The sequence below is a fragment of the Arachis ipaensis genome, chromosome B02 (genome assembly GCF_000816755.2).
Source record: "Arachis ipaensis cultivar K30076 chromosome B02, Araip1.1, whole genome shotgun sequence".
Taxonomy (NCBI): Eukaryota; Viridiplantae; Streptophyta; class Magnoliopsida; order Fabales; family Fabaceae; genus Arachis; species Arachis ipaensis.
In genome coordinates, this window is record NC_029786.2 from 8472554 (window position 1) to 8481924 (window position 9371).

The following is a 9371-nucleotide window of genomic DNA, read 5'->3' on the forward strand; positions in this document are numbered from 1 at the left end:
TTTATTTTATTTAGTACTTTTATTTTATTATTTTACACAGGTTACCTCACGGGGACTTCTCTGCACTCTGACGTAGAGAGTCCCATCTTTTCTTGTCTTCTGTTTGTTTATGCGCAGGAATAGAGACAAAGAACATCTCTTAGACTTTGATCCTGAACCTGAAAGAACTTTCAGGCGGCGTTTACAACAAGCAAGAATTTGCAAGGCTACATAATCCACTATGGATCCTAATAATAATGCTAATGCCAATGTGGCAAATCCGAATGGGGGATGATCAACAAAGGAGAGTGCTTGGCTCTTATTCTGCTCTTACTGCAGATCTTTATGGAAAGAGCATTGTGGTGCCTCCTATAACTGCAAACAACTTTGAGTTGAAGCCACAATTGGTCACCCTGGTGCAACAAAATTGCCAGTATCATGGTCTTCCTCACGAAGACCCAAATCAATTTATATATGATTTTCTGCAGATATGTGATACTGTGAAGACAAATGGAGTGAACCCAGATGTGTATAGACTCATGCTTTTTTCGTTTGCTCTGAGGGATAAAGCAAAGCTATGGCTAGATTCACAACCAAAGGAGAGTCTGAATACTTGGGAAAAGGTTGTTACAAAATTTCTCACTAAATTTTTCCCACCAAAGAAGCTGACTAAGCTTAGGTTGGAAGTTCAGACCTTCAGGCAAAAGGAGGGTGAAACTCTTTATGAGTCTTGGGAGAGGTATAAGTTGCTGACTAGGCAATGCCCTCCGGACATGTTCTCCAAGTGGACCCAACTAGATATTTTTTATGAAGGCTTGGGTGAGATGTCCAAGATGAGCTTAGATACTTCTGCAGGCGGTTCACTGCACAAGAAGAAGACACCAGAGGAGACTATTGAGCTGATTGAATTGGTTGCAAGCAACCAATATTTATACTCATCTAACAGGAATCCTGTGAACTCTGAGACCCCTCAAAAGAGAGGTGTGTTAGAAGTAGAAGCTGTTAATGCTCTTCTTGCTCAAAACAAGCTGATGTCTCAGCAAATAAATCTACTTACTCAATAGATGGGTGGCATGCAAGTCTCAATTATCAACACCCAAAATCCACCATAGGAAGTCTCCTATGACACGGCAGGTAACTTTATGCAAAATAATAATTATAATTATGCTCAATCTTCTTCTGAACAGGTCAATTACATGGGGAGTGATCCTAGAAATCCCAACAATGATCCATATTCTAAGACATACAATCAGGGGTGGAGGAATCACCCAAATTTTGGATGGAGAGATCAACCTCAGAGACCTCAGAACTTCAACAATAGTTTTCAGGGCAGTTTCCAGCAGAACAATGATTTGGAAGCAATATTGACAGGTTTTAGACAGGAAACCAGAGCATCCATCAAGAACCTGGAGATTCAAATGGGTCAATTAGCCACAAAAGTTAATGAAATTGATCAGAGGACCACTAATAGCCTTCCTGGTAACATAATTCCAAATCCAAGAGAGGAATGTAAGGCTATCACCGTAATAAGTGAACAAGTGGCAAGTACGGAAGCACAAGTTATGCAGGAAACCATAGCCTTTATTAGAAACTTAGAGGTGCTAGTGGGCCAACTGAGCAAGCAAATACTTGAGAGGTCGGCAAGTACATTTCAAGGTGATACAGTGGTGAACCCAGGAGAAGATTGCAAGGTTATTCAATTGAGAAGTGGTAAAGTAGCTGGCTCTGAGACCAAGGCCAATGAAGAGCTAGTTGAAAAGGAAGCTCCAGAGGAGAAGAAGGAAGAAGTAGAGCACGCCCCTCCAAAGCGTGCGAACAACCCATTCCCAGACTCTATTGACACTTATCCTACATTGCCAAAGGCTCCTGAGTACAAACCAAAAATGCCATATCCTCAGAGACTTCAAAAGGAGACCAAGGACAAGCAGTTTTCAAAGTTCTTGGAAGTCTTCAGAAAGTTACAAATCAATATTCCTTTTGTTGATGTTTTGGAACAAATGCCTCTCTATGCCAAGTTCATGAAGGAGCTGTTGTCAAAGAAGAAGCCTTTAAAGGGAAATGAGACAGTGGTCCTAACTAAAGAATGCAGTGCCATCATTCAGAATAACTTACCAAAGAAGATGCCAGATCCAGGGAGCTTTCAAATTCCATGCACCATTGGGAGCACAACCTTTGAGAAAGCATTATGTGATTTGGGAGCAAGCATCAATTTAATGCCCTTGTCTGTGATGAAGAAGCTGCATATCCAAGAGGCACAACCCACAAAGATAGCATTACAGATGGCAGACAAATCTATGAAGCCTGCATACGGATTAGTGGAGAATATCTTGGTCAAAGTGGGTAAGTTCTTCCTCCCAGTAGATTTTGTAATTCTTGATATAGGGGAAGATGAGAATGCCTCTATAATTCTAGGAAGACCATTCCTAGCCACTGGAAGAGCTCTAATTGATGTAGAAGTAGGTGAATTAGTGCTTAGAGTGCATAATGAGCAACTGGTCTTTCATGTCTTCAAAGATATACATTCAATAGGTGAAGAAGAGAGGTGCATGCAGGCTGAGCTTATTGATCCAAACCTTCAAGAACCCCCTAATAATGCACAGCAGAGTCTGCAACTCAAACCTCCTTTGGTGAGAATCAGAAAAATTACTCCTGACATCAAACTTAAGTTTGGTGTTGGAAATGCATCATCCACCAAGGAGGAGGTTCTCAAAAAGAAGAAAATACCAAGGGGATGGAGAAACAAAAAGATCCCCACTGAAGGTTTCTCCCCAGGAATGAAGGTGGTGTTGACTCAGACTCCAGCATGGATTTATACAGTAAACAGAATCCTCTCTCTGGAGCATATTGAGCTAATTTATGAAGACACAGGAAAGAAGTTCAAAGTAAGGGGTGAATAGCTGAGCCCCTATGATCCCCCTCCTTAGAGGAGCTGATCGTCAAGCTAGTGACGTTAAAGAAGCGCTTGTCGAGAGGCAACCCGATAATTTCGTATCCTTAGTTATTCTTCGTAGTAGTAGCTTTCTTACTTATTTGATTTTTATTGAGTTTTTATTATTTTTCTGATCATGCAGCTATTTTAGAACAGAAAGCGGAGATTCCTCTTACTATTTATTTTTATTTTCAATTATTCTTTGCTTGAGGAAAAGCAAACCTTTAAGTTTGGTGTTGACACTTCGCTTAAGGGTTTTCTGTTTATTTTTATTGCACTAAGGGAGGTGAATCATCTTCACAAAGAAGCACAACCTGAAGAATAAAATGACCGCTCGGATAACTAAGGTGGTTGAGTTCCTTTCATTTTTTATTCCTTTCTGCTTTTATTATGTTATGTTCCGGTTTCCTGCTATTTTGCTTTGTTTGTTGCATGATCTTTTATTAGTTAGAATCCTAGGTCTAGTTTAGTTTTCTCTTAATTGCTTTAATTCCAAAAACATGTCTCATGTATTACTCACTGAGCTTGAAATTCAAATAAAAAAAATACAGAAGTGATGTATTGCATGAGAAAGTGAGTTTATATTGAAGAATAGTCTTATTTACTTAGATGTGGTGGTACTTTCTGTGATTCTGAATGCATGACTTGAACAGTGCATATTTTTGATAGTGAAGTTTATGAATGTTAAAATTGTTGGCTCTTGAAAGAATGATGAAAAAGAGAAATGTTATTGATAATCTGAAAAATCATAAAATTGATTCTTGAAGCAAGAAAAAGTAGTGAAAAACACAAAGCTTGCGAAAAAAAATATAAAATAAAGAAAAAAAAATAAAAAAAGCAAGCAAAAAAAAAAAAGCCAATAATCCTTTAAACTAAAAGGCAAAGGGTCAAAAGGATCCAAGGCTTTGAGCATTAATGGATAGGAGGGCCCAAAGGAATAAAATCCTGGCCTAAGCGGCTGAACCAAGCTGTCCCTAACCATGTGCTTGTGGCGTGAAGGTGTCAAGTGAAAAGCTTGAGACTGAGTGGTTAAAGTCGTGGTCCAAAGCAAAAAGAGTGTGCTTAAGAGCTCTGGGCACCTCTGACTGGGGACTCTAGCAAAGCTGAGTCACAATCTGAAAAGGTTCACCCAGCTATGTGTCTGTGGTATTTATGTATCCAGTGGTAATACTCAAAAACAAAATGCTTAGGGTCACAGCCAAGACTCATAAAGTAGCTGTGTTCAAGAATCAACATATTGAACTAGGAGAATCAATAACACTATCTGAATTATGAGTTCCTATAGATGCCAATCATTCTGAACTTCAAAGGATAAAGTGAGATGCCAAAACTATTCAGGATTGCAGTTGTAAACCCCACTATAAGAAGAGACATGAGCTTAAGCGAACTCTCATTCTCATGCAAATTCACATCCTAAGCTTATATTAGTTTTGGTTGCTTGAGGACAAGCAACAATTCAAGTTTGGTGTTGTGACACGTGAGCATCTTTTCTATCTTTTTCTAGTGAATTTGCATTTAAATTGTTGAGTTTAATCAAGAATTAATTATCTTTTAGCCACTATAGATGCTACTTTGAGTCTTGTACAATTCTGTTTATTTTAGGTAGTATTTGGCTGGATTTGATGGCGTTTCTGCAGAAGAAGAGATGAAGGCGAATGATGCTGTCAACCCGGACCTCTCTGCACTCAAACCTGAATAACTCAAGCTACAGAGGTTCAATGGACGTGATTTCAGTGGCATTGGAAAGCTAACTTCTATAGATTTCCAACGATATATAATAGTCTATACTTCTTCTCCGAACTCGCTGCCAAGGCTGCGCCTAACTTGAGATTTCTCAAGTTAGGCGCAAGACACAACAACAATACGCGAGATTGGTCCTGCCCACTTCAAGTTAGACGCACTAAAGCCCAAGTTAGGCGCAACTTCACTCAACTAAACTCCAATTCATGCTGCCAAGCCCAAGTTAGGTGTGGATCCTAGTGAAGCCAAGTGGTCCCCACCCATCAGCTGAAGACTTGTTAATTAATTTAAATTTAAATTCAAATATTATTTTTAGGAAAAGATATTATTTTTAGTTTTAGATATTTTGATTTTAAATTTTATTAGGATTAGTTATAAAAAGGGAGAAACTTTCCTTCCCTAGGAGATCCATCAGATTGGAACTCAGTACATTTTACCTGAATCCTTATTTTCCCTCTCAATCATGAGCGACTAATCCTCCATTGTTAAGGTTAGGAGCTCTGTCTATTTCTATGGATTAATTTAATTACTTTTTCTATTTTAATTCATGTATGGATTTATAATTTAAGAATTGTTTTCGCTCTTTATCTTATGAATTTGGGTGGAACGGAAGTATGACCCTCTTTCTACTTGAGTTCTTGTAAAACTTGGAAAAGCTCTTTACTTGAACAATAGCTTGAAAACATATTCTCCTAAATTTTAATTATCTGGATTTAACGAGATACGTGACATATAACCCCTTTATTTTTGGGTAATTAGAGTTTTTGTGGCATACAAACTGGAATTTGATCATCACCCTCTAATTGGAATTAATTGACCAAGGAATTGGCTGTTGATGAATTTTAGAGGAGACTAGGAAGGTCTAAGGAATTAGGGTCTAGTCACATATAGTTTGCCATAAATTAAATCCTATATAATTAAAATAGTTAGTAAGAAAAGTTAATCCGGAAGAATAGATAACTCTGAAGCCTTAACTATCTTCTCCATATTTTTTTTCCAAAGTATTTACTTGCCTTTCTTCAATATTCTTTATATTGTTTAATGTCTTTTATATTGCATCTCAATACCATTTTCTATTTGTCTAACTAATCCTATCAAACACTATTGTTGCTTAATCCATCAATCCTCGTGGGATCGACCTTTACTCACGTAAGGTATTACTTGGTACGACCCGGTGCACTTGCCAGTAAGTTAGTGGGTTACAAATACCGCACCAAGCTTTTACTGCATCTGGTTCCAAATCTGTGAAGGTGTTATTTATGACACCATCAACCAATGAGTAGTTCTTTACCACAGCAAGAAATGATTTGTAGACTTCACTTGATCTTTCAAAAAGAACTGGATTAGGAAGATCGTTGACCTGAAATGGAACAGAACAACCAAGAACATGAACAGGATCTATTAACTCCAACAAGGAGTTCTTAGAGGAATCATCAGCTTCCTGATCAAGTTGTGGAAAATGAAAACAGAATGAAAAGAGTGTTGCTCCACTTGCAAAGAAGAGATAAGTTAAGAGGTTGAATTCACTTGCAAGATCAATAACATCAGTTGAGAACACACTGAACAAGATAGCAACAAGGTGATTGGTGAAACTGAGTGAGGTGAGTTCTTGAGGGATGAATGGAAGAGAGTGTTTCACTGTTTCTTTCATCTGAGTTGCAGGATCAGATTTCTCAGTGAGGTCTTCAATGTTGATTTGGGGGAGAATGATGAATGATGAGTTTGGTGGAAGAGAGTTGTTGAGGATGGATTTCATGGAAGAAGAAGGAGCACCAAGTGTTGGAACTATGAACTTCACATGCAAATTTTCTCTTTGAAATGATAGTAATCTCTTTGAGAACTCAACCAGTGCAATCAAATGGCTAAGTCCTGGGGAAGGAACCATAACAATGCATGGATTTTTCTTCTCCATTATTGCGTATATAATATGGTGATTAATAATTAATGTGGAGCTTGTATGTGAAGATTTAATTTCATGAAGAGAGATTTTATAGTGAGTGAATGAATTATTAGGGGAAAAGAGTGCATAATGTAAGCTCTTGCGCAGATTCAAGACATTATATATTCATCATCAAGATCAGAGCTGAGATAAGATGACATGAGTAGACCCAAATTAAGATGATAAATTATGTATGTTCTTTTATTCATTCCATTAATTAAACGTATAATAATAATTCGCAAATCGGCTATTTTTTTTAATATTGTTCTTGCTGAGATTGGCCGGTGTATAACTCGTCCGCCGGTAAATATTTGTGCTCCGTCAAGATGAGGTATACATCGGTAAGGAGAGAACAAGGGGTACCTGCAAAAGACACTCCGACGCTCAAGTCAGTAAGTGTTTAAGAGGTATAAGAATAATTCTATGAATATAGAATGTAAGACATGAAATAGAAGTCATCATGTGTTGTATATTATAATAATTCTATGAATATAGAATATATCTAGAATGTCTCTAGAATGTATCTAAAATATATCTAAAATGTATGATGTATATAGAAATTGGTGCCTTTTATAGGCATAGAGTTGATGAATAGAGTTGATGGTATGGCCGTTGATCATTAAGTTAGAATAATGGTCATTAAGTCGGTAATGAAGGTGTCAGTTATAGAATGAATGATAATTAAGACCGAGTTATAACTCATAATGCACAACAATAAAGATCGAGTTATAAGGTGACGGATCATAGCCCCCAAGCTTTGTCTGCCAATCATATGATCCAGGCTAAGCTTAGAAAATAAAGTGATTTATAACTCGGTTAAAAGATAAGTGAATAATGATATGGTGAGCCCCCAAGCTTAGTCGGGTTATTATGTCAGCACTTATTCAAAAAATAATTGAGTGATAAGAGTCATTCGATCAAGATAGTTGTGTGGGGGAATACTTTTCCGCTTAAGAACAATTTTAGCATTTGATTGTATGTGAACTGAAAAGTTCAGAGATAGATATCCATTGATGGAATCGATTGTATGATCCGGGGATATAATGGTTAATTGTCTTGGAAATTTTTTCGGCCCACAACAACTTATTGATAAATTTCTCGCTCAAAGCAATTAGTTATTGAATATTTACAATTTATAGTGAAGGTCTGACATGAATAAGATACATTGAGAAAATGAATAGGTATAAAGTCGTAACATATATTGAATAATGTATATTATAAAAGTAAAATAGTTCAAAGTAAAAAAAATATACCTTGAAAGTTGATAATTGTAGAGAAGAAGACGACATATATGAATGTCATACATGTATGTCAAATGCGAATATCTGAATTTTGTTTTGTAGGACATGCTTTAATTTGATAATAAAACAATAAGATAACAGTTATTGAATTATACATTTAGTATAATGCTTCTAGCAGTTACAGTATGACGAAGAATATTCCTCGTGCAATAATAGTAAATTTTGAATGTTTGCATGTGTTTTTGCTTAACTTTTTGTATTAAACAAATAGTAACATAAAAGTTAATAGCATAAAATGAATAGTGTAACAGTTATATACAATTGATATACAATTAATTTTTTATGGAATCCAATTTTAAGATTTGAACTCATCATTACCGTCATTTAATTGTATAAATGAAATCATTAAGCAATAAGAATATAATACATAATGAAATAAAAATGTAATTGACATGGTTGTTATATGTCATTATTGTATAGAACATATATTGAGATTTGAATATAACTAATAAATCAGTAAATATTAGTTACACAAAATATAAATGCAAAAGTATGTTGAATAAAATATATAATTTTACTTGTGTAAGTAGAGAACTTTGAAAAAGTTAGCAAAATTGATAGGTGAGTTTGTACTTAGATTGATTGAAAACTGAGTTTTTGTTTTTTTTTTGTTTTTTTTGTCGGATTGGTTGAAAGCCGAGTTTGTTCTCGGATTGATTATGACATGTGAAATATTATGATACGTTAGATTAAAATTTGATAAAATGTATTAAATAAAATCTTAAACGAGATTGTTGAAATTGGTTCAAAAATTTGAATGTAATTCAAGTTTTATGAACCTGAGGGGAGTAGGAATTATTTTACTCGATCCCCACAGACGGCACCAATTGTTCTTGCTGAGATTGGCCGGTATATAACTCGTCCGCCGGTGAATAATTGTAAGCTCTCCGTCAAGATGAGGTATACGTCGGTAAAGAGAGAACAAGGGGGTGGATACCTGCAAAAGACACTCCGAAGCTTAAGTCAGTAAGCGTTTAAGAGGTATAAGAATAATTCTATGAATATAGAATGTAAGACATGAAATAGAAGTCATCATGTGTTGTATATTATAATAATTCTATGAATATAGAATATATCTAGAATGTCTCTAGAATGTATCTAAAATATATCTAGAATATATGATGTATATAGAAATTGGTGCCTTTTATAGGCATAGAGTTGATGAATAGAGTTGATGGTATGACCGTTGATCATTAAGTCAGAATAATGGTCATTAAGTCGGTAATGAAGGTGTTGGTTATAGAATGAATGATAATTAAGACCGAGTTATAACTCATAATGCATAACAATAAAGATCGAGTTATAAGGTGACGGATCAAATATGAATGAAAATGATGTGTTATGACAATGGAATAATTGGTGTTTTTTTTAATATGGTATTAATTTTTTAAATTATTATTAAATAAATTAGACGGTCAAATTTGTTGAGTCAAATAAAAAATGAAAATGGAGGCTATACTTGCAATTTTTTTTGAATACCACA

At 35.6% G+C, this 9371-nt stretch overlaps 1 pseudogene; it reads right to left on the bottom strand.

Moving 5' to 3' along the window:
- Positions 1–6560, bottom strand: part of LOC107626759 — an 11753-nt pseudogene extending 5193 nt beyond the window's left edge.